Source organism: Protopterus annectens, chromosome 1.part2 (genome assembly GCF_019279795.1).
Source record: "Protopterus annectens isolate FY-2018-M chromosome 1.part2, PAN1.0, whole genome shotgun sequence".
Classification (NCBI taxonomy): Eukaryota; Metazoa; Chordata; order Ceratodontiformes; family Protopteridae; genus Protopterus; species Protopterus annectens.
Window position 1 is genome coordinate 234,674,337 of NC_056727.1, and position 24,368 is coordinate 234,698,704.

The following is a 24,368-nucleotide window of genomic DNA, read 5'->3' on the forward strand; positions in this document are numbered from 1 at the left end:
CCATTGCCCACTATACTAGAGCTGATGTCAACCACCATCGACTGAGATACAACCCCTTAGCCCTATAAGCTGTGAGTCACATGCAAGAACTGTTACACAGACCTGGGAAATGTGTGCAGATACAGCTGTACCCTGACAATGACATGGTCAATGTGTTACTACACTGCCATACCCCTTGTTGGTGATGTCTGCAGGGCCACATCCTGTTTACACACAGACACCCAGAACACAAACAGAGTACAGCATGTGAGAACACATTTGCTTAGTGTTACTAACACCAATAATGCATCATGGCTGAAAAGGTACACACACACTCTGATGTGCACCCATTACAAATGCCAGATGATGGCACCTTACAAAGCATGAAACTCTCTACTCTACTCTCTACACTCTACTAAAGTCATCCTGTGCATCAGACCCATATAAGCATGTCCCTGCATCGATGGTATGGATGGCATGGATATGGCACAGATATCATCATATGCACAGGGTGTTGTGTGGATTTCCCAGAAGCCTAGGCTGGGACACATGGTTGACATCATGTGAGTGTGTGTTTGGGGAGTGTTCATTAAATGGGCAGTGCAGGGGTGGTGTGTGTGTGTGTGTGTGTGTGTGTGTGTGTGTGTGTGTGTGTGTGTGTGTGTGTGTGTGTAGGTGACTTTTCTGATAGTGATGTGTGTGTGTTTGTATGCACACAGTCACGCCATGTGGGCACCCTACACAGGGGTATTTTGGACAGATATAGGCCATACATGGCAGAGTGTACAGTTCACCGTCTCTAGCCATGACTACGGGAACTGGGCCTACCGAGGGTATCACTGGTACCACCAGGGCCTAGTCCAGATGCAGTACTACTTCCCGCTGGTGACTTCTGCCAGCTGGATCTGTGTCCCTGTTGGGACTGGCCAGGATCATGTGCCCATGACTTGCTGCATCGTGGCATGGACAGCACAGCCCCTTCAGTTGTGCTGGTGGTACTGTCAGTATGGGAATGTGATGGTGCATGGACATGTAGACTCTCAGCTGATCATGGTGCTGCCCTACAGCCACATGGCTGCTGGCCAGTGTCCACGTAATGCTCAAGCCCAGATATTCCATGGTTGATGAATGCCAAGGTCTCCCCCCACCATCTATCCATGACTCCAGTATGCTCACAGATGGCTGCAGTGAGTTCTTATTGCCATGGACACCAAGTATGTGCCCATCCATGACCCTGCCTATATGTCTGGTATTACATTCATTACATGCCTGTGCCCCCATGACAGCCTGAAACATGAGTCTGGTGACTACTGCCATGACAGTTACAACAGGGGCATGACGGGCTGCAATCCTCCTCTGATCACCCCTGCCCGTTTGCCTGTGTGGGACCTCACCAGCAGTCTGGCTATGGCTAGTGCCTGCACCCTCACTTGCCATAGTCACCACAGTAGCCTGTCCCATGCCACCACCCACCAGCTATCCATTTTCTGTGGCCACTGGTGACTATGTGTGGGCATTGTAACTGTGTGCAGGGATGAGGTTGACAATAGTGGGATGTCAACCGATGGCAGAGTAGCAGCCTCTGACAACCCCACCTGTGCCTCAATATGAGTATTATCATGATCAGAGTCTGCAGAGACACTGACATCAGTATCAGAGTGGGAGGGACTGCAGCCACCATGTCCAACTGTGAGGGAAAAACAACATATGTAAATCACTATTGGCACACACACACACACGCACACACGCGCACACACACACACACACACACACACACACACACACACACACACACACACACACACACACACACACACACACACACACACACACACATGAGGTGCCTGAAAGGCTTTACACAGACCTCACATTAACCGACTGGGGGTATTCACGACACACAGTCAGACAATAACATACACACTCTGGATGGACCCTCAGCATCATGCAGTGCAGCCCTTTCCAATTACTGTTGCTACTAATATACACCTCTGGGATACGTGAGTGGTGTTAGGTGATGGCCCTTCACCTAGCACACACTGCACCCTATGAAAATTATTGCTGTTCACCTGTATAGCACTGTGGCAACTCCTACAGAACATACCCCCCAGCTGTACAGGGTTTTGCTGAATGTCTACATGTGTTGTTCATATGTTTGGTTTGTTCCTCATAACTCATGTGTTTGTCTGATACATTACTAGGTTGACCTGTGGAATGGTGCCACTAAGTAATGTCCTAATTGGAGGTGCAGACTGCATAACCTGCAGTACATGTATTTTAAAACAAAGCTGGTTACTCAAACAACTTCCCAAACTTACAGTGGATATAGTAAGTGTACACACACCTGTTAACATGCCAGGTTTTCGTGATATATCACATGAGACCTCATAAATCAGGTCATAACATTGTCATCATTTCATATGACATATAACCTGTGCAATTCAACTGAACAATATACACATCAGTTACAGGTAACATTTGGTAACTGAAATAGGTATAATAGGCTGGTTGTATGAGATTGCACACCCTTAAAGTAATACTCTGTTAAAGCAACTTTTGATTTAATCATAGCATGCAGTCCTCTTGGGAAGGTTTCTATCTGCATGGCACATATTGACTTGCCAATGGTTGCACACTCTCCCTTGCAAAACACCTCCAACTATGTCAGATTGCAAGGGCATCCCCTGTGCACTGCCCTCTTCAGGTCACCCTGCATATATTCTATTGGATGTAGGTGTGGGCTCTGACTCAGCCAGTGCAGAACGTTGCATGTGTTCTGGTGAAGCCATCCTTTTGTTGATATGGATGTATGGTTTGGGCCACTGTTGTGTGGAAAGGTGGAATTCCTCACCATCCACAGCTATGTGGCAGACACCAGAACATTTTGGAGTGACAAGGGACCAGTGTTTGGAACTGTTCATAATCCCCTCTAACTTGGCTACAGCCCCAGTTCCAGCTTGTGAACAGCAACCCCAAAGCAGGACACTACCATCCCCATGCTTCACCGCAGGGGTGGTGTTGTTGTGGTGATGTGCAGTGGTGATATTGTGCCAAACACACCTGTCAGAATTGTGACCAATGAGTACAAACGTGCAAAATATTTTCCAACTTGTTTTTGGAGACCTGATGTATTATTTTTAGACTTTCACCACACCTGGATATTGTTTGGTGTGAGGAACTTCTGCCATCTTCCAACCCTACCCTATAGGCAGGACATGTGGAGACCATGGGAGGTCATTGTGACATGTAGTCCACTCCCAGTACTTGCTGGAGATTCCTGCTACTCATTCACTGCTGCTGTAGGGCTCCTGGCAGCCTCCATGGCCAGTTTTGGTCTTGTATTCTCATAGACTTTGGTGGGATGTCCACTCCTTCACAATGTCACTGTAGCGACATATTTTCAACATCTTTTGATGACTGTCTGCACTGTGTTCTATGATATGTACAATGCTGTGGAAATGTTTGGGTACCCTTCTCCAGGCTGATACATCTCAAACGTTGTCCCTTAGCAGCTTCATCAGCTCAATGTGAACCATGGCTGTTGCTGTAGCAGGCAAATGGGTATATGTTTTGACAATCCTAGTAGGAAAGCTGACCATTAGTTGCTGTTAATCAAAGTGTCTCTGTAATTGATGGCTGTTGTGTACCCAATAAGATGTACTGCTGTAGTTATATCGAAAGATGCCTCAACACAGTACTAGCTTCAGCCTATGCACACATATGCATCTAGGTTGTTGTACTATTATGTGTCATTATTGTTCCCATGACAGATTTGTTTGCTTTACAATTAAATTGTACAGGTTATAGGTCACATGAAAGATTGGCATTATTCTGAACTTGTCTATTGTGCTGTCATTTTTGTATATCACACATACCTGGCATTCTAACAGGTGTTTACACCATTTATATGCACTGTATACCACTGATTTCTACAATATGACCCTAGTTTTAGGCCTTTGTCCCCCAATTTGTTGGTCTTTGTCCAAGTGTCCTGCAATGACAGGTTGTGAAGTATGCTACAGATATGTGACATCTCCTTCAAATAGGCCCCTGTCATGACCACCATGATGCAATGCAGTAAACACCACCACAGGTGAACATGCAGATATTGCCATATGGCTAAGTGTAACAGTTGTGTGTATGGTCACATGCATTAACTTTAGCGTGCCTGAGGTACTGGTGAGCCACAACAGGGAAACCAAATACTTACTCGGTTCAGGCTTTTGTCCCATGTGCAGACCAGAGGGACCTATGTAGTTGTAAGGGAGCGGTATTGTCAGCAGATTCACATTAGGCATTGTTACAAGATGAATGCTATGTTTCTGCACAGGTACAGTACACACTATGATATTACACAATTTGCTGTCCTTCACTGTAGATGTGCACTTGTGTGCATCACTACAACCCACCTACTAATCCATTTTGCCCTGACATCTGCATCTAAAGACTGTAGAAGACAGTTTAAATGCTACTTCATTACATTGATGTGCACTTTGGTCTTATCTGGATGCTTGCCTGTTGCCTGGGTGCCACCTACCTACACAACTGCTGTTTCCCATGTTTGTGTTTGTGTAGGGGCTGCCCCAAGGTTGGCAAGGAGCTCCTCTGTTGCTGTAAGTGGGATCTGTGTGGCTGGCCACCCACTGGTAGCAATACAGTCCCTTGCTACAGCAGCCACCCTCTATGCCTGACCTGATCATATGTGCGTCCATGGTAGCCCAACATGTTTATTCTGTGTATGATCTCATCCGACAGGGCAGTCCACTCCTGCAGATTTTGCCAGCTACGGCCAGAAAGGATGCCATAGTTTAAGATTACAGCTTCTGTGATGGCTGCTGTCTCCACATTAGTGTAAGGCATTTGCTGTTGCATGGCAGCTGGAGGACATACACAGGGAAACACATCACAGGACATCAGACATTGCCCAGAGTTCTTTACAGAGCCAGCACATGAATATGGACTATCATTAGCCACCACTTACAAACACATTATACCACTGTACCTAGCAGTACTGTATGAACATGCATTGTACTCCTGGTCCTGATGTGTCATGCTCCCCCCAATGAGGGCCAGTACATTACATAAACCACCATTCATCATTCATGTTTGTGTAGAGGGATGACAGTGGCCGTGTTCTTTGCAGATGGGATGTCAATGGTGCTCAGGCTTTTCTTGTATACGGTGTGTAATGGAGCTGGAAGCATATGCCTGGGTTCATGCAGGATGTAGACAGGAATATTATCAGGCGCCAAGGAAACTTGCTTTTGTCAACTTTGATTAGGCAGTTTGGACCTGATCCATGATGATGATGGGAGGGGTGTACGTGCTGTGCATATCCACCTATACGGATGATGATCCAGGGTGGTGATGTCTGCCCTAAACCTGTTTTCAGCAGGTTAGCTGTAGCTATAGTGTGTGTATGTGCTGTGTTTGACCACCATTACAAGGTGGGTTGGTGCCTCTGAGACTGCAGATATATGTGAAGATAGCCTTGTGATTGCCCTTAGTGGATGTGTCCAATTTGTACTCATAGTTAGCCTTAAAGTAATCCACCTGTGACCTATTATGCTCATTCAGACAAAAGTTGATATGCTGCCCAGTTGGTGGTTGCTCCTACTTTGCCCTGTACAACCAACATAGCATCTCATTATGTGCTTTGTGCATTGCTGCTGTCCAGCAAAGAGGTTTTCTCTACTTTGGTTGAGACAAGTTTTACAAGTAAGGTATTGCTGAGACCATACAGCTATGTGAGTGCTCATATATCTGCTTGTAGTAGGCATGGACACTAAGTCAGAACACAGTTGGCCACCTCTACAATTTCAATGTGATACTCATGCTTATTATACTACCCCTGTCTGTGTCAGGGCAATGACACCACCAGTAGCTGTAGAGGTGTAACTCTGTTGGATGCACAGAAACTAAGGTTACACCCATGTACAACATGTACAGCTTATTCACCTGATGTTTTGCATCCCATGTCAGTTGTTATGAGGCAGTCAGGTACACCTACCCATTCAATCCTATGCACAGGTAATACCTGCTATACATTTCTGTTCTATGTCAGTATGGCACACTGTAATGACCGTCTTGCTGCTCAGTCAGTCATGTCAACCTGTTAGGGCAGGACATCTGTAGGACAACGCAAATACATGGTGGGCTATGGGCCACAATTAGTGATACTTTTTTCATATCGCAGTAACGCACATATGTTATTTGATAGTGCAGTAGCATTTGCATTCACAGACATACCCTGGAGGATGTCTGATGCTCATATGGCAGGCAGAGAGGTGAAAGGCTAGGTGTGTGGTAGTGAGGGTAGGAACTGTTAATGTTGTGAGTATGACTGGTATGGGAATAGAGCTAGCTGATATACAGGACAGAGGAAAGGTAGATATATTGTGTGTGCCAGATATCAGATGGAAGGGGTGTACAGCTGTGTGTATCGGAGTCGGGTACAAATAGTTCTATCATGGTGTGTATGGGAGGGGAACTGGTGTAGGGGTTAACCTGAAGGAACATTATGCCAAGAGTGTTTGTGGAGGTGATAAGAGTGTCAGGTAGAGTGATGTTCAGTTGGCTGGGAATTGATGGTGCAATGGTGACAGTTGTTAGTCCATATGCTCTGCTAATTGAGTGTGTGATGGATGAGACAGATACACTTTGGTGTGGTTAAATTTAAGTGGTGATGCATGTACCCAAGGGTGAGTGAGTGGTGATTGGAGCAGATTTCATTGGGCATGTTGGTGAAGTGGACAGAGAGGATGCAGAAGTGATGTGTAGGTATGGTGTTAAACAAAGCAATGCAGAAGGTGAGATGGTGGTGGAGTTTGCAACAAAGGTTGGACATGGGTTTGGTGAATATATAGTATTACAAGACCGAGGGGCCTAGGGTAAGGAAGATGCACACGGGTGGATTATCTCCTATGCTGGTGGGCCTGTTTGAAGGGGATTGGTAACTGTAAAGTGGTGACAGGGGAAAGTGTAGTTAGACAGCATGGAAGGTTGGTCTGTGGGACAACGTTGGTGATCACAAAGAGGGAGAGGAGTGTGAGGCAGCACCACGGATCTAATGGTGGATACTGAGAAAGGGTGATTGTGAGGTTGAGTTCAGGGAAGAGTTAAGTCAGGCAGTGGGTGGCAGTGGAGAGTTAGCAAATATCTGGGTAACTACATCCAAGCTAGTAAGGGAGATGAGTAGAACGGGGCTTGGTGTGACATCTGCATAGAGAAGGAGGACAAGGAGACCTGGTGGTGGTATAAGGAAGTACAGGGGAGTATACAGAGAAAGAAGTTGGCCAAGGAGAAGTGGGATTGTCAGACAGATTCTGAAAGTAGACAAGTCTATAGGGAGATGGGGTGCATGGCAAAGAGAGTGGTGGCAAAGGCTGAGGATGGGGCATCTGAAGGGTTGTATGTAAGGTTGGACATCAAGGATGCAAAATAGGACCTGCTGTGGTATCATTCCTATACCCATTAGCATGGAAACACACTCCTATAACTGAGTACTATATGTGGGTGTTGCCTTTTCCTTGCCTGGGAGGTGTGTGACAAACAGCATCACAAAGTGTATTTGAGAATACCTCTTACAACAAACACTGTGGAGACAGCCCAATAGACTGGGGGAGAATGTTCCAGACATGGGGACAGAATGTAAGTATTGCTGTTATACAGTTGAACTAATGCTAGTTTGACAGGGTTTGTGTGGATATGGCTGCTCCTCATGAATTTAAGTCTGATAGTGTTATGTGGTTGACATAACTTCCAAATGTAGGCTATCCACAGAATGTCCAGAGTTTGGAATCTTATATTTGGTGTATTACTCACACATGTTTTGGCCTTGGAAATGCAGTAGCATACTCTGAGAATTGCAGTCAGTAAATGGTAACATCCATGTGTGTTTCTGACTTCATATCCCTCAGAACAGATATGTTACAACAACCCTGTTACACCAGCAACTTTCTCAGTTTATGACAGCAATATGTCAATGATGCCCCTGTGTTTGGGCCTCTGCCCCCAAATATGTCAGGCTTTGTCCAGATGTCATGCTGTAAGAGGTATATAGGTGTAGTATATCAATATATAGTGACTTCATTCCTGATAACATCCCAGTGATGTAACAGACTGCCAGACATGTTATGTGTAGGAGGCCTTATATATGAGGACAAAGCCTGGACGTTCTGTGGGACTCTATACATTTGTCAGGACTATGTATTTCTGACAATTGTTGACAGACTGTCAGGATTGTATAGCAGTGTATTGTGAATGTGTTATTTGCCTGGTGTAGGGAGGGGGTAGATGTAAGTGTTGAGGGTCCTTTTCTATCTGACTTTGCATGCTGCTCCAGCTTCTGGTGCTCTATCAGCTGTATATGTTTGTAGGCGCAGATTGACACATGCCCATACCACAGTCAGGTGTCAGATTACACTGTGAAGTGGGGCAATATATATAGGGGTAGCGTGAGTGGCAAACATGCTGATGATTTTGTTCACACAATCCATATACTCTACTGTTCCTGTGGCTTACCAATATGTCACTTGGTGAGATTGGTTATGGGTATGCACTTTCACACTGGTGTCTGTTGGTCAGTGCTGTTAAATCCCTGTAGTACATGATATATTTGCAATTACATGTGTATTCCCCCATAGCAAACTTGAGTTTGTGTTGTGTTGTGCCAGTCTGCCTGTAGTTTAGACATTACTTGGTGACATGGCCAGCAGTACAGTGTAGTTTCCCTACTGTGATGGTATGTCCCAATATTTATCAGATGTACTCTTGCCTGGCCACCATACATGTTGTGTATGTCTGACACATCAGTTGGATGATGTGAAGATGTATGTCAGTGAGTAGTGGGGAGTAATTTGGTTTTGTACTTGGGCTATTCCAGTCAATATATGGTACAACAGACAGGAGGGTGTTACTGCATCAATTGTATCACCTTATCTACTTCAGTATTTGGGATATGTTCCCAGTTTCATGGCTTTACATCCCCCTCGGTCAGGCTTGGACCAGATTTGTTGCACTAAGGGGTTCTGAGCATACCTCACGACTGGCCAGATTGTTTCAGAATGTCCAGGATTATTGCTCATATGTATGTTCTGTTCCACAGAATTATTATTTTCATTTCTGTGGTAAATCACTGTGATGATGTGAGCATTTATAACTGCAGTACTAACATTATGCCCCTGTTCTTGGACCATTTGTCCCATTTTGACAGCCTTTTGTTGTCTAGAATTATTGCAGTAGGTGTAGTGCGGTGGTGGCTCATATATCTGATGTATATACTTTTAATATTTATATATCATCATATACATCTGTATGTGTATATTTATATATACTAAACATAACGAAAAGGCAAACACACAAACTAAGAATCAAATTTAGTATATATAAATATACAGATACAATTCAGTAGATTTCAACAAGCCAAAGGAATACACCTGGGGGCAAAATTACTTAGTCCCAGAATCCCTAACTTCATCAATTCAACCAATATATAAGAATAATGATGCTATGAATATTAAAAAAAAACACTTAATAAATAAAGCAAATAAAATAAAAATAAAAAAATACTTATTAGACCATTAAAAATTCCATGACACTAATACTAATACTTTCACTAAACCTCAGGCTCAAAGTCAAAGTAACTATTATCTGTTTAAAGTTTAAACCTTTAGAAAACATTGTATTCCTTTTGGCTTGTTGGAATGAATTGTAATTGTTTCGTCACTCACTAAACTATTCAATTAGTTTCAACAATCAGTTAATTGGTTATTATGCATTATTTATAATAAGCTTTGCAAAATGGTAGTGATGAAGAAGAAGGAAAAAAACAAACAGTTTCAAAAGGTGCTAACTCAATAAATTGTTTGTTTTCAAGTAATCTGCTAAGCCTTTTTTGCTTTTTTTTTCTATATTTATATACTAACTGATTACACAGAAAAACAGCATTCATTATTGCATCTCAGATGGTGTAGTGGTAGATTGCTCTGACTATGGTGTATAGGGTCCTGGGGCCAAGACTTGGCAGCGCTGACTATTTTGTTGCTGGGCAGAGCAGTGGCTGATGGAGACAGGGTGATTAAGTCAGTTTTAAGCAGTTGTAAGTGGGTTTGCTTGGGCTTGTGAGATGGTAATCTATGCCAACACATGGTTAAATGAGAAACTGCTTAATCTGTGTAGCCATCACTTAGCATCGCTCAAACTCGCTTACTGCTGCTTGCTGCAGCTTACTCCTGTTTACCTCTGCACTAATTTCTTTAAAAGAAAAGAAAAAAAGGGGTGATAGGAAAGTGGTGAAAAAGGAGGCACACAGAAGGAAAAACAATGTGACAGATAGCTAGGGATGTGCAGGACAGGTGTAGGTCCATAGCTGTCCATTTCTGATACAGCAACAGTTGTGCATTTGTACAGAATTTGGAAGTGAATTTGGACACTCAAAACCCTGAGAAAGGGGTGAAGACACAGTAATGTGTTGTTAAGCCAATTAGACCAGATTACATGTGTCCAGTGGGCAACATTTTTTTGTGGGAACAGATTGCCCTTTTTTTTTTTTTTTTTATAAAGTGAGTGGGATGTTGGGGAAGGATCGTATGTATATTTGGGGAGGTAGGTTGGGTAGGAAGACAGACAAGACAGACAAGACAGCAGACAGGGGCGGTATGTGACACATGTGGGAGATAAACACCTTGGATGGGGAGGGTGGTTGGGAATCAGACACCCACGAGTCCCCAAATGGATAGAGTGGGACTGAGGTCCCCACCTTCCTGACCCCAAAGGTGGCTGTGCTGGGGGCTGAGCAGAGGGGCAGGCTGACCCTCAAGATGCACTACGAGGCCCTCAAGCTGATGTAGCAGATCTCGAAACTCCTTTTGTAACTCACTAAGCACCAATCCCCGGACCTGATGATGGGTGACAGTGTCCTGTCTGCGCTTGCTCCAGGGGGGACGGGCCCCATCCCCTGAGGTGGTTCCACCTGAATGTGTTGCAGGATCAGCAGATGAGGAGGTCCTAGGTTGGTTCCCAGATGTGCTGGGGCCCAGTGCCACAGCCAGTTGAGGCGGGACAGGCGGATCCGCTGGGATCGGCCTTCCCAGATGTGCTATGGTGTTGCAGTTTTATAACATATGTTGGGTAGTCATGAAAAATACATTTCAGGATTAGTTATAACAGCAGGCATAGGTATTCTCATTAACCTAAAACAACTGATTTGGAACAGTTGCATAGCAAACAGAACACATGCATATATGGAACAACAGTGGGCATTATAATGGCATTCAGGTTGCATTGATAGCAACATGCCACCAATGATAATATTTGAACAGGGAACATTAATAGTCAAATGTTTAAATATTTGTAGAACAATAGGACACATGTCCCAACAATAGGTTTGGTGATAAACATACCAATTGATTTATGTGTTTAGAATATACTGGTGTAAATAGGGTGGGAAAGAGAGAGAGAGAGATGTCAATTAACAACTGTATAGGCTTTAATTGCTCACAAAATGAATGATCATTGCTCTAATCATTACTCTCCAGGTATTACCTCACTTTACATTGACCTATGGCCTTGGGTTAGTCAGTGGTATGTTTGTACACAGTGTATAATTATACCCTTCTTACAGCTAATTTATACCTTTTCTTATCTGGCAGACCTGTGAAGGAAGTTTCTGTTAACACTACCTGACTGTTTCTACCCATATTCACATAGGGTTACATATGTGTACTCATAGTGTGTGTGTGTGTGTGTGTGTGTGTGTGTGTGTGTGTGTGTGTGTGTGTGTGTGTGTGTGTGTGCAACTGCCATACTCTGCCTTGATTTCTATTGGTCACCCTGGGTGTGGGCAGCAGTGACCACTAGCTGTGATAGCATGACACTTGAGGGACATTTCTTGGAGGAGACTACTTGGTGTATGTACTTATCTTGCTGTCATTTGTAGCCTTGGGGTTGGACAGTGGGCATTGTACATAGTTTATAAGTACAGCCTTCTTACAGCTAAGATATACCTTTTCTTACCTGGCAGACCTGTGGAGGAAATTTCTGTTAATGCTACCTGACTGTTTCTACACATATTCACATATTCCTGGGTGAAATTATGCATATAACTTACAATAACTCCCGGGATTCGTATGGTGCCTGTTTGTGCAAAAGAATACAACAAAGTTTGTATTTCATCAGGCTGAGTTATTGAGAAACTGCTGTTTCTTGTTTGACTGTTTTCTGCCTAATACTCTCTTGGTTGTACAATCTGACCTTGTAATTCTGACATTCATGCATGGCAGATAGTTCTTATACTGTGTATTCATATTTTGACATAGCACAGTCTGGAAAACACTGGTTAACACAACATTACTATTCAGGTATCAGATCTTGGTGCATGGAACATTTCATATAGTTAATCTCCTGTTTTACAACTCTACAATCTTTGTCAGATGAACCTTGATTATTTAATGCTTTCAGAGATATAGTTGCTGTGCAGAAACTGTACACATTTCGATTCATACCACCACATACCAAAGTAAACACAACCAGTCTAGGTTTTTGCCTTTTATTGACAGGTACTGACACTTTAATTGATATATACCCTGTACATCACTATTACTCTGCGAATGTCTCATTTATTCAGTACAAACCATACCCATTTTTAAATACTGACAGGTGACATTCTACTCCTTTCTATTTATTTGCCCTGAATACTACAAGCTAGATTTGTATTCACCAGCCTCACTCCACAGCCTTAGCAGCCTGCTGGCATGGGCATCCATCTTTATGGCCCTCTCATCTGCAGCTGTACAGGAGATAGAGAAACATTTATGCATACCTATCCATCACATACACATGCTGGGCTTTGGAAAACACTTATTGATACTGATACTTACAAACATCTGGGACATTCCTCGCCCATACATCTTGTACCCACTGGTCCAAGAGCTCCCTCTTCCTGCACTTCAAGTCAGCAAAGTGGTGCTGGACCTGCTCAGCTGTCCAAGGGATGCCAGTGGCACTGGTGAGATCATGTGCGAGATGGTCCCAGGCCTCCACTTTGTATTGGGAGCCCTGGTACTGGTCCTGCAGCAGTCTCCTTTCATGGTCTTTTACTAGGAGTCCAACCATGACCCTGGGCTCCTGAATGTCTCAGCGCTGCACCCGAAAGTGCACACCCTCACCAATGCCAGCCATAGTGCCTGCAGTAATGAGCTACAACTGGTTATGGGCTGTATTCCTGCCTGTGAGGTTTAAATTGGGCTGATTTCCCACCCTTTGCTGTGATTGGATGGTTTTGAATATGCTGAGCTAAGCTAAGCTATAGGCAAACACACCGAGCTAAGGTAAAGATTGCTTAAAGGGGTAGATACTAAGTACTGCTTACCAATGTGCAAATCCGGTTAGCTAAGCTAATTCTTGCTTTGCATTTATGTTTAAGCAATGCTTACACCAGCTAAGCAGGGCTGAGCAGAACTTAGCATTGCTCAGCTTTCATTTTATGGACTATCAGGATTGTGGGGTTTATTCCTCATTAATGACATGTTATGATATGTATGTTGACCTTCCATAACATCCCGTATGTGGTTTCATGACATTATATTTTGTGTGACTATACTGTATGGGACACTTGTGTTTATATGGGGGTTTCACAACTTTATTACACTGACAGTTCACATTTGGTCCTACTATGCTATTCTGGTTGACAAATATATGTTCTTTGCTACCTAATTATAAAAAAAATACTGCTTTCACATATAAAAGTGAAATGTCTTCATTGGGAATCAAACCATAAAAGACTGCATGTAAAGCAGACACCCTAACCACTACACTATCTCACATTGCAAATTTTGGCTGTATATTTGTATTTAGCTCCTTGTGATGTATAAGCTAAGATGAGCATAGCTGTGTGAAGTGCACACCCGCTCTGCTATACTTAAACTTTATTGTGGACAGAAAAAAATAATAAATATGTGTTTTATTTTTATTTACTGTAGGGGTATGCACATTGCTTTCTGCATCTTAGGGTAGGACGTCTGGACAACTACATCATACATGGGGCAATTGGTTTAAATGTTCCTCTCAGGAACTTGCTTACTTATTTGGTATGCCAGCATGTACAGTGGCATACCATTATGGACATATTATCTGTGCCGAACCATTATGGGGGGCTGTGCTTTTGTGTTTCATTATTTGTTTTGTCCACAGACACTGTTATGTTGACATAACCATGCCCGATGACACTGTAGATGCGTTAGAATTGCCATATGGCAATTCTGGAGTCCAGGGGGGTGTGTGTACTGTGCAAGCACTGCTCAGACTTGCCCCCTGCGCTCATACACAGATTGTGTCCATGTGGAGAATACAGCAGCGCACCTTCATGAATATGTAAGGTGTGCTGCTGTTCTACATGGGCACAATCCACTCTGTGCAAGAATAGCACTATTCCTGCATGAAGTTTAATGAATCCAGGGGTTGTTGTGTATTTTATTCTTCTTGAAAATGTAAATATATTCTATCATTTTTCTTCTTATATGGCATGTTTCCTTTTACTGATAATTTATCTATTACCAGTCTCCACAAAAATATCTTGACATTCTACGTTCTGATTACACCATTTGATTCTTATTTCTGTAGGTTTAATTTTTTCATCTGTTAGATTTTCCCCATGGTGCAGTGGTTAGTGTTATTGCCTCACAGCAAGGGGTTCTCCCATTTGATTTCTCATCTGGAGCGCCTTCTGTGTGGAATCTGCATGTCCTCCCCATGGTTGAGTGACATATAAAGACATGCAGGTAGGTGCATATGTGAATGAGTGTGCCTTCTTTGAAGGTTGGGCATCGGGCTGGCAACTCAGCACCATAGAAGATCCACTGCCAATCATTAACAGACCAGAATTCTGCTGTGGCAACCCCTAACCGGGAAAAGCCGAAAGAAGATTTTCCCATGGTTTTACATAGTAATGTTTTATCATTACATTTGTATACCATGCTTTTCTTTTTCTATATTATCAGTTTTATTTTCCACAAAAATATTTTTCCTTGGTACTATTTTATTTTCTCATTTATACACTCTTTTTCTCTTTTACTTTTTTTTACCATACCCACAATGTATTGTACTTATTACTACTAATCTCTCATCTTTTTTCATTTATCCACTTTAACACTTTCTACAAATGTTATGAAGCAGAGTGTTACACTGGGTTAATTAACCTTAAACTTCATCCTTCTTTATTTACATGCAAAACTTATCTTTATACTGGGTTTAATCTATAACCCTATATAAATGAAAAAAATATCTGCAATAATTATTTTTCAAATACTGCTGACAATATAAATATACTTGTTAAGTATACTATTTTTCCCGTCAGTACTGAATTTATCAAATAAGCCTTTTTTCTGAATGATAATATTCTCCAGAAAAAGACAGGTTTGTTTTATTTCTTCGAGGGTTTTCCCATTGAATTCTTACAGCTTTATTCCCAAATATTATACCTAACACAGAAATTTCATTCATTGTAAAATATGTACCCCAATCTTTGCTACATCACCTAGACCTCTACTTTTCTCTTTATTTAAAGCCATCCATATCATCGCTAGACACTCATTTGAGAAATTATTTCTTTTTATTCAAATTTTATGTTTTGCAATAATTATTATAAGGTCATCTGCATATGTTAACAGAACTGGAATTCTTAACCCTTCAGGTTTTATATACCCCACCTCCTTCATTTTGTAATTTATTTCACATACTATCAAATTCATAACTAATGCAAAGAGTACAAAACTCATTGGACATCCCTGTCTTACATCACTCTTCATATGTACTTCTTGGCTTAACAAGCCATTGCAAGTATTTTTTCCTTTACTATTACTATACTCTGACATACATAATTTCCTAACTTTCTCACTTATATTATATTCTTTCATCATTACCCATAAAATTTCATGTCCAGTTGTGTCAAATGCCTTATTAAGATCTCCTATTATGGTTTTCACTTCTTTTCTGTTCATATCATCCACTATTTCTCTATCATTAATCATTCTTAACAACCCTTCCCCTTTATAGTATATATGCTATCTTCCATACTTTCCATTTTAGTTTCAAATCTTTTTTGTATTAGTTTCATAAAGATCTTATAATCATTATTAGTCAGTATTATAGATCTCCAGTTTGTTAATTGTCTTCTATCTTCCTTCTTCCATATGAATTTAAGTATTCCACTATATAATTCTTGAGCCAAAGTCAGATTGGTGAGATTGCATTGGTTTGGACATGTGCTATTGGGAGAAGGGTGCTAAGGATGGAGTTGCCAGGTAAGATAAAAAGAGGAAGGCCTAAGATAAGGTTTATGGATGTGGTGAGAAAGGACATGCAGGTGGTTGGTGTGACCGAGCAAGATGCAGAGGACAGAAAGAAATGGAATCAGATGATCTGCTGTGGTGCCCCCTAGCTGGAGCACCTGAAAGAAGAAGAATTCTTTATACATAAAACCTTAATTTCACCATTCATTCAAAATCTCTAAAATTTTGTTTTGCCAGTCCCGTAATTTTTTATATATTTCATACCCTTTTTCATCTGATATTGCAGCTGAATCTATATGTACTTGTCTTAATACATTATCTAACTCATTTAAAGAAATCTCCTTTTCCAACTCTTTATTTTCTTTTTCTGCTAACTTTTTAGTTTCCACATTTTTTCACTACCTTCTTTTTTTCTTTAAACATTTCTTGTACCTATTGTACTACACTGTTTGTAATCTTTTCCTGAATTCTTTCTATTTCTCCTTTTGGATGTTTTTATTTATCTCATTACACTACCATTTTTCTTTATTAATCTGCTTAAGTAACTCGATACGTCTTCTTTTTTTCGATACGTCTTCTTTTTTTCCTTGGAAAGCATATAATAACAATTCTTGTATTTTTTTTTAATTCTTCAATACAATTCTTTTTCTTTGTCAAAGTACTTTTTATCATTACTGTTCTAAATCTTCCAATGCATCTTTATTTGTTCATTTTTATTTTTCTTTCTTTACTTTTCTCACATCATATTGCCACTGTAAAAACATTTTTTTTATATTTTTCCTTAAATATCATCCTCCAGTCAGACCAATTTCTATCAAGTGTTCTCATAGTAAAATGAGCTTTCCATAACTGTATTACTAATCTCTTTCCTTCTTCATTCCATGAATTCTCATTTCTCCTTTTTATTTCTCTGCCTGTTTTTATATATTCTTTGTTTTCTTTTATCCCTAACCATATTGTAAGATGATCAAAAAATCCTGTTTCAACTACCTTCCCTTTGCCTATAACTAACCCCTCTGATACTATAAAATAATCTATTTCAGTCCTATACATACCCCTTTTGTAAGTCCATGAATTTTTGTCCCAGAATATTAACTTACCACATCTTATAACTTCTAACATTTTTCTTATATCATTTCTTTTCTTTCTATGCTTGTCTCTTATATCACAATTAAACTCTCCTGTTATTATAATATTCATATTTATCACTACATAGCCTAAAATCTGATGAAATAAGCTTTCCTCTTCTTTACAATTAGTTTAAGCATATAATGCTATAATTCTCTATTCTTGTTCTTTCCATTTCAAATCTACAATGATTAATCTTCCAATTTTTGCTAACATTACATCTAATATTTCACTGTATTTCTACAGAATACAGCTATTCCAGAACACCTATCATTTCCCAAATTCCAGATTATCTTTACTCCCATATTTTTTTCTGTTTGCAATCTTTCTTCATTTGCTAAAAATCTTGTGTCTGCTAATATAATTACATCTAACATCATATGTATTACACCACTGCAAAATTCCTATTCTTCCTGCTATTTTCTTAATACTATTTACATTTGCAGAAAGCACTATAAAACTTTCATTTTCCTTTTTCCTTAGATTAATGGTTTCTTAATTTCATAGCTAATTACTAGGCAAGCTTTCTTAATAGACTAAGAACAACCAATTTCCTTCCCAAAGGTGGGAATCAAACACTGTACTTTGTGAGCCAAACACCTTAGCCATTATAGCAAACCTCACTCTTTAGTTGTATGCATACTATTTCATCCATTCCCTTTCTTTTTCTTTTTTGTAGTTATCCCCTTAAATTTTCTTTTTCTGTCTTTTACCATGGTACCAATATAATTCTTCTTTCTCTTTTACTACCTCCCAGTTTATATCTTCTTCATCACTTATTTCAGAACCTTCTTCTATATTCCCTTTATTTTTTTCTCAACTAATTTTTCTTCTATTTCTACTACTTCTAAAACTTCTTTTCTTTTTTCATTTTGTTCTCTTCCTTGTTCCTTACACATTTTTATTTTCATTTTTGCAATCCATCCATAAATATCCAATTTTGTTACATTTATAACATTTCAATTCACAGTTTTGCATCATGTCCAATTTCCCCACAAATATAAAATTTTCTTTTGTCACCGTTACTTATAAAATATTCTTCTTTTCCACACAAAAAATGTGTTTTGGGTTGCTCCCAGTATTTTACAACACCCTATTCCTTTCACATTTGGTATATGTATAATTTTTTCTCTTTCTCTTTTTAATATAATATTACAATCTCAGCCACCAGTCCATAAACTTTTGTAATGTCCAGTACTTCTTTACATAAAGCTTTCAAATGTCATTTCAAAGTCTCTCTTTCTGCATCTATTCAAAATTGTACATAAACCTTCTTTTTTGTTTCCCTGTTAAATGCTTTTATCACATAAACATTCCATGGGTTACATCTTTCTTTTTTTCATACTCAACAAGAACATTTTCCATTGAAAAAAAAAAACAGTCTCAGATATGATGTCACAAAACGTCCCTTTGTTAATAAGAATAAATGTTCTTACCTCATGTGCTTTTACACACAAAGGAGCTATTAAATTGTCACACACTTCATACCTGTCCATTTCTTTCTCTTCTTTACTTTGAATCCTTACTGTGTACTTCTATTTGTTTCATTTTCTTCTGACTTTTTTCTGCTACTCCACTTTTGCTTTCGTTTACTTTTTCTGTATACGTTTTCTTTTCCATCTTACTACCATTCTTTCAAGATTGTCTCTGCATCCTTCTTTTGTATTTTCTCCATAATGCCCCTCCCCCCAGGAAACATCTCCTTCATTTTCTGGCTCAATCTGGACCACCATTTCTTTAAGTAAATAATCCCGTAACCCTCTTGACAGAAGGGTTGTAATTATACATCCATCATTTGCTGACCCATGTCCATCAAACAGGTTTCTTTGAAACATTTTCCCAGAATCCTGCACACATTCTCCAGTCCTAATATTTTCTTTCTCCTTCATTTCTTTCACAACTCCATTATCTCCATCTCTCTCCATCTGCGCCCCTGTTTCTGTAGGCTGTCTCTGTACCTGTAACGGAAACAGGAAGTCCTCCTCCAAAATTAGTCCCACTGAAAACAATGATGAGTTGAGAAAACTCCCCAGCGCCCTGACCAATTTTCCCCTAGTAATATAAATGCCATATTTGGTCTCCACTGAAAAGAGCCTTGTGGGACTAACCTGATCTCCAAAGGACAAATAAATAAATAGATCTTGTGGTGAGCAAGTACTGTTCTAATGTCATTCTCATACACCTGCCAAACAAAACTATAGGAGGGACAAAGGGGGACACTAAAGACACATCCCTCTGCCAGATTCATTGAGTAACAGACTAAAATTAAGTTTCATAGAGTATAATTTTAATTCAGTAAGTAAATCCAACAATTTTGTGTTGGCTGCATGGAAAAAAGTGAATACTTTCAAAAATGCTTCACCACAAAGCTGTTATCTGAAGGTGACTATAATGAAAAATGTTGAACTTATCAAAGTTTATTGTAGTACCTGAATTCCGGTAATAGCGCATCAGGTATGACCTCGCTCTTAGCATTTTCTCCTGTTTTTGTACTCATTGCTCTGATCGTGGGGCTGCAACTGTGTTTTCTCCATTACCAGATTGTTCATCTGATTCCTCTATGTTATTCTTAATGACCTCAAGGCAGGTTGTTGGAATACGACAAAAAAAGTCCTCCACCTGAGAATCATCATACCTCTCATCAGTGACTTCAGCACCATTTATTTCAGGCAGAGGAGTACTGTAGTTCATAAATGTAACCTTCTTAGCTAGAATAGGATATGCATTCATTGGATCATAGGATCATAGTAAGTTACTAAGTTAATGGCCCTAGAGCCTTTTAAGCCTAGCCATTCATGCCCAAAGTTTTGCCAGTTATCACTAACCATGGGCGAGACCAGCTTTGTTATATACATGCTTCTTATATGGCATGTTTCCTTTTTACTGACAATTTCATTTCTCCATTACCAGTCTCCCACAAAAATATCTTGACATTCCTCACGTTCTGATTACACCATTTGATTCTTATTTCTGTAGGTTTAATTTTTTTCATCTGTTAGATTTTTCCCCATGGTGCAGTAGTTAGTGTTATTGCCTCCACAGCAAGGGGTTCTCCCATTCGATTTCTTATCTGGGCTTCTGTGTGGAATCTGCATGTCCTCCCCATGGTTGAGTGACATATAAAGAAAGACATCCAGGTAGGTGCATATGTGAATAGGTGTGCCTTCTTTGAAGGTTGGGCATCGGGACTGGCAAATCTCCAGCACTATATAGAAAAATCCACTGCCAATCATTAACAGACCAGGGAATTCTGCTGTAAGCAACACTTTAACCCCGGGGAAAAACCCGAAGAAGATTTTCTCCCATGGTTTTACATAGTAATGTTTTATCATTACATTTTGTATACTCATACTTTTTCTTTTTTCTATATTATCAGTTTTATTTTCCCACAAAAAATGTTTTTCCTTGGCACTATTTTATTTTCTCATTTATACACTCTTTTCTCTACTTTTACTTTTTTACCATACCCACAATGTATTGTACTCTATGTACTACCTTAATCTCTCATCTTTTTTCATTTATCCACTTTTAACTTACTTTCTACACAAAATGTTATGAAGCAGAGTGTTACACTGGGTTAATTAACCCTTAAAACTTCATCCTTCTTGGCTTTACATGCAAAACTTATCTTTATATTGGGTTTAATGTATAACCCCATATAAATGAAAAAAATATCTGCAATAATTATTTTTTAAATACTGCTGGCAACACAAATACACTTGCTAAGTATGCTACTTTTCTCATCAGTACTGAATTTATCAAATAAGCTTTTCTTCTGAATGATAATATTCTCCAGAAAAAGACAGGTTTGTTTTTATTTCTTCGAGGAGTTTTCCTCATTGGAATTCTACTTACAGCTTTATTCCCAAAATATTATACCTAACACAGAAATTCTCTATATCTATTGTAAAATATGTACCCCAATCTTTTGCTACATCACCCTAGACCTCTACTTCTTCTCTTTTTATTTAAAGCCATCCATATCATAAGCTAGACACTCATTTGAGAAATTATTTCTTTTTTTATTCAAATTTTTTATGTTTTGCAATAATAGTATTATAAAGGTCATCTGCATATATGTTAACAGAACTGGAATTCTTAACCCTTCAGGTTTTATATACCCCACCCTCCTTCATTTTAGTAATTTATTTCACATACTATCAAATTCATAACTAATGCAAAGAGCTACAGAAACTCATTGGACATCCCTGTCTTACATCACTCTTCATATGTACTTCTTGGCTTAACAAGCCATTTGTAAAGTGGGTTTCTTTCCTTTACTATATTACTATACTCTGACATACATAATTTCCTAACTTTTCTCACTTATATTATATTCTTTCTCATCATTACCCATGTAATTTCATGCGTCCAGTTGTGTCAAATGCCTTATTAAGATCTCCTATTATGGTTTTCACTTCTTTTCTGTTCATATCATCCACTATTTCTCTATCATTAATCATTCTTAACAACCCTTCCCCTTTATAGTATATATGCTATCTTCCATACTTCTCTCATTTTAGTTTCAAATCTTTTTTGTATATTAGTTTTACAAAGCATCTTATAATCATTATTAGTCAGTATTATAGATCTCCAGTTTGTTAATTGTCTTCTATCTTCCTTCTTCCATATGAATTTAAGTATTCCACTATATAATTCTTGAGCCAAAGTCAGATTGGTGAGATTGCATTGGTTTGGACATGTGCTATTGGGAGAAGGGTGCTAAGGATGGAGTTGCCAGGTAAGATAAAAAGAGGAAGGCCTAAGATAAGGTTTATGGATGTGGTGAGAAAGGACATGCAGGTGGTTGGTGTGACCGAACAAGATGCAGAGGACAGAAAGAAATGGAATCAGATGATCTGCTGTGGTGCCCCCCAGCTGGGGCACCTAAAAGAAGAATAATTCTTTATACATAAAACCTTAATTTAACCATTCATTCAAAATCTCTAAAAATTTGTTTTGCCAGTCCCATAATTTTTTATACATTTCATACCCTTTTTCATCTGATATTGCAGCTGAATCTATATGTACTTATCTTAATACATTATCTAACTCATTTAAAGAAATCTCCTTTTCCAACTCTTTATTTTCTTTTTCTGCTAACTTTTTAGTTTCCACATTTTTTCACTACCTTCTTTTTTTCTTTAAACATTTTTTGTACATATTGTACTACACTGTTTGTAATCTTTTCCTGAATTCTTTCTATTTCTCCTTTTAGATGTTTTTATTTCTCTCATTACACTACCATTTTTCTTTATTAATCTGCTTAAGTAACTCAATACGTCTTCTTTTTTTCGATACATCTTCTTTTTTTCCTTGGAAAGCATATAATAACAATTCTTGTATTTTTTTTTTAATTCTTCAATACAATTCTTTTTCTTTGTCAAAGTACTTTCTATCATTACTGTTCTAAATCTTCCAATGCATCTTTATTTGTTCATTTTTATTTTTCTTTCTTTACTTTTCTCACATCATATTGCCACTGTAAAAACATTTTTTTATATTTTTCCTTAAATATCATCCTCCAGTCAGACCAATTTCTATCAAGTGTTCTCATAGTAAAATGAGCTTTCCATAACTGTATTACTAATCTCTTTCCTTCTTCATTCCATGAATTCTCATTTCTCCTTTTTATTTATTTGCCTGTTTTTATATATTCTTTGTTTTCTTTTATCCCTCGCCATATTGTAAGATGATCAAAAAATCCTGTTTCAACTACCTTCCCTTTGCCTATAACTAACCCCTCTGATACTATAAAATAATCTATTTCAGTTCTATACATACCCATTCGGTAAGTCCATGAAATTTTGTCCCAAATTTTAATTACCACATCTTATAACTTCTAACATTTTCTTATATAATTTCCTTTCTTTTTATGCTTGCTTCTTAGCTCACAATGTAAATCTCCTGTTATTATAATATTCATATTTATCACTGCATAGCCTAAACTCTGATGAAATAAGCTTTCCTCTTCTTTACAATTAGTTAAAGCATATAATGCTATAATTCTCTATTCTTGTTCTTTCCATTTCAAATCTACAATGATTAATCTTCCAATTTTTGCTAACATTACATCTAATATTTCACTGTATTTCTACAGAATACAGCTATTCCAGAACACCTATAATTTTCCAAATTCCAGATTATCTTTACTCCCATATTTTTTTTCTGTTTGCAATCTTTCTTCATTTGCTAAAAATCTTGTATCTGCTAATATAATTACATCTAACATCATATGTATTACACCACTGCAAAATTCCTATTCTTCCTGCTATTTTCTTAATACTATTTACATTTGCAGAAAGCACTCTAAAACTTTCATTTTCCTTTTTCCTTAGATTAATGGTTTCTTAATTTCATAGCTAATTACTAGACAAGCTTTCTTAATAACCAGAATAAACACTGTCGATGCCAGGAATTGCTGTTAAATAACTTTTAATTCCACACTTGAAACACAGACTGTGTTTTCTCCATTACCAGATTGTTCAGAATCTGATTCCTCTATGTTATTCTTAATGACCTCAAGGCAGGTTGTTGGAATACGACAAAAAAAGTCCTCCACCTGAGAATCATCATACCTCTCATCAGTGACTTCAGCACCATTTATTTCAGGCAGAGGAGTACTGTAGTTCATAAATGTAACCTTCTCAGCTAGAATAGGATATGCATTCATTGGATCATAGGATCATAGTAAGTTACTAAGTTAATGGCCCTAGAGCCTTTTAAGCCTAGCCATTCATGCCCAAAGTTTTGCCAGTTATCACTAACCATGGGCGAGACCAGCTTTGTTATATACCTGTGCCTTAGGACATCTACAAACAACCCCTGAACATAATGGCTACATGCGACAAGCCAGGGGTAAATTTGCAATTTCCCATCCATTGGTCCGTTATTATTATTATTATAATCATTTTTGTCTCTTAGAAGTTTCTTCTCTTTATAATTTAGGAATGGTTGACAACATGATGGTATACTTCC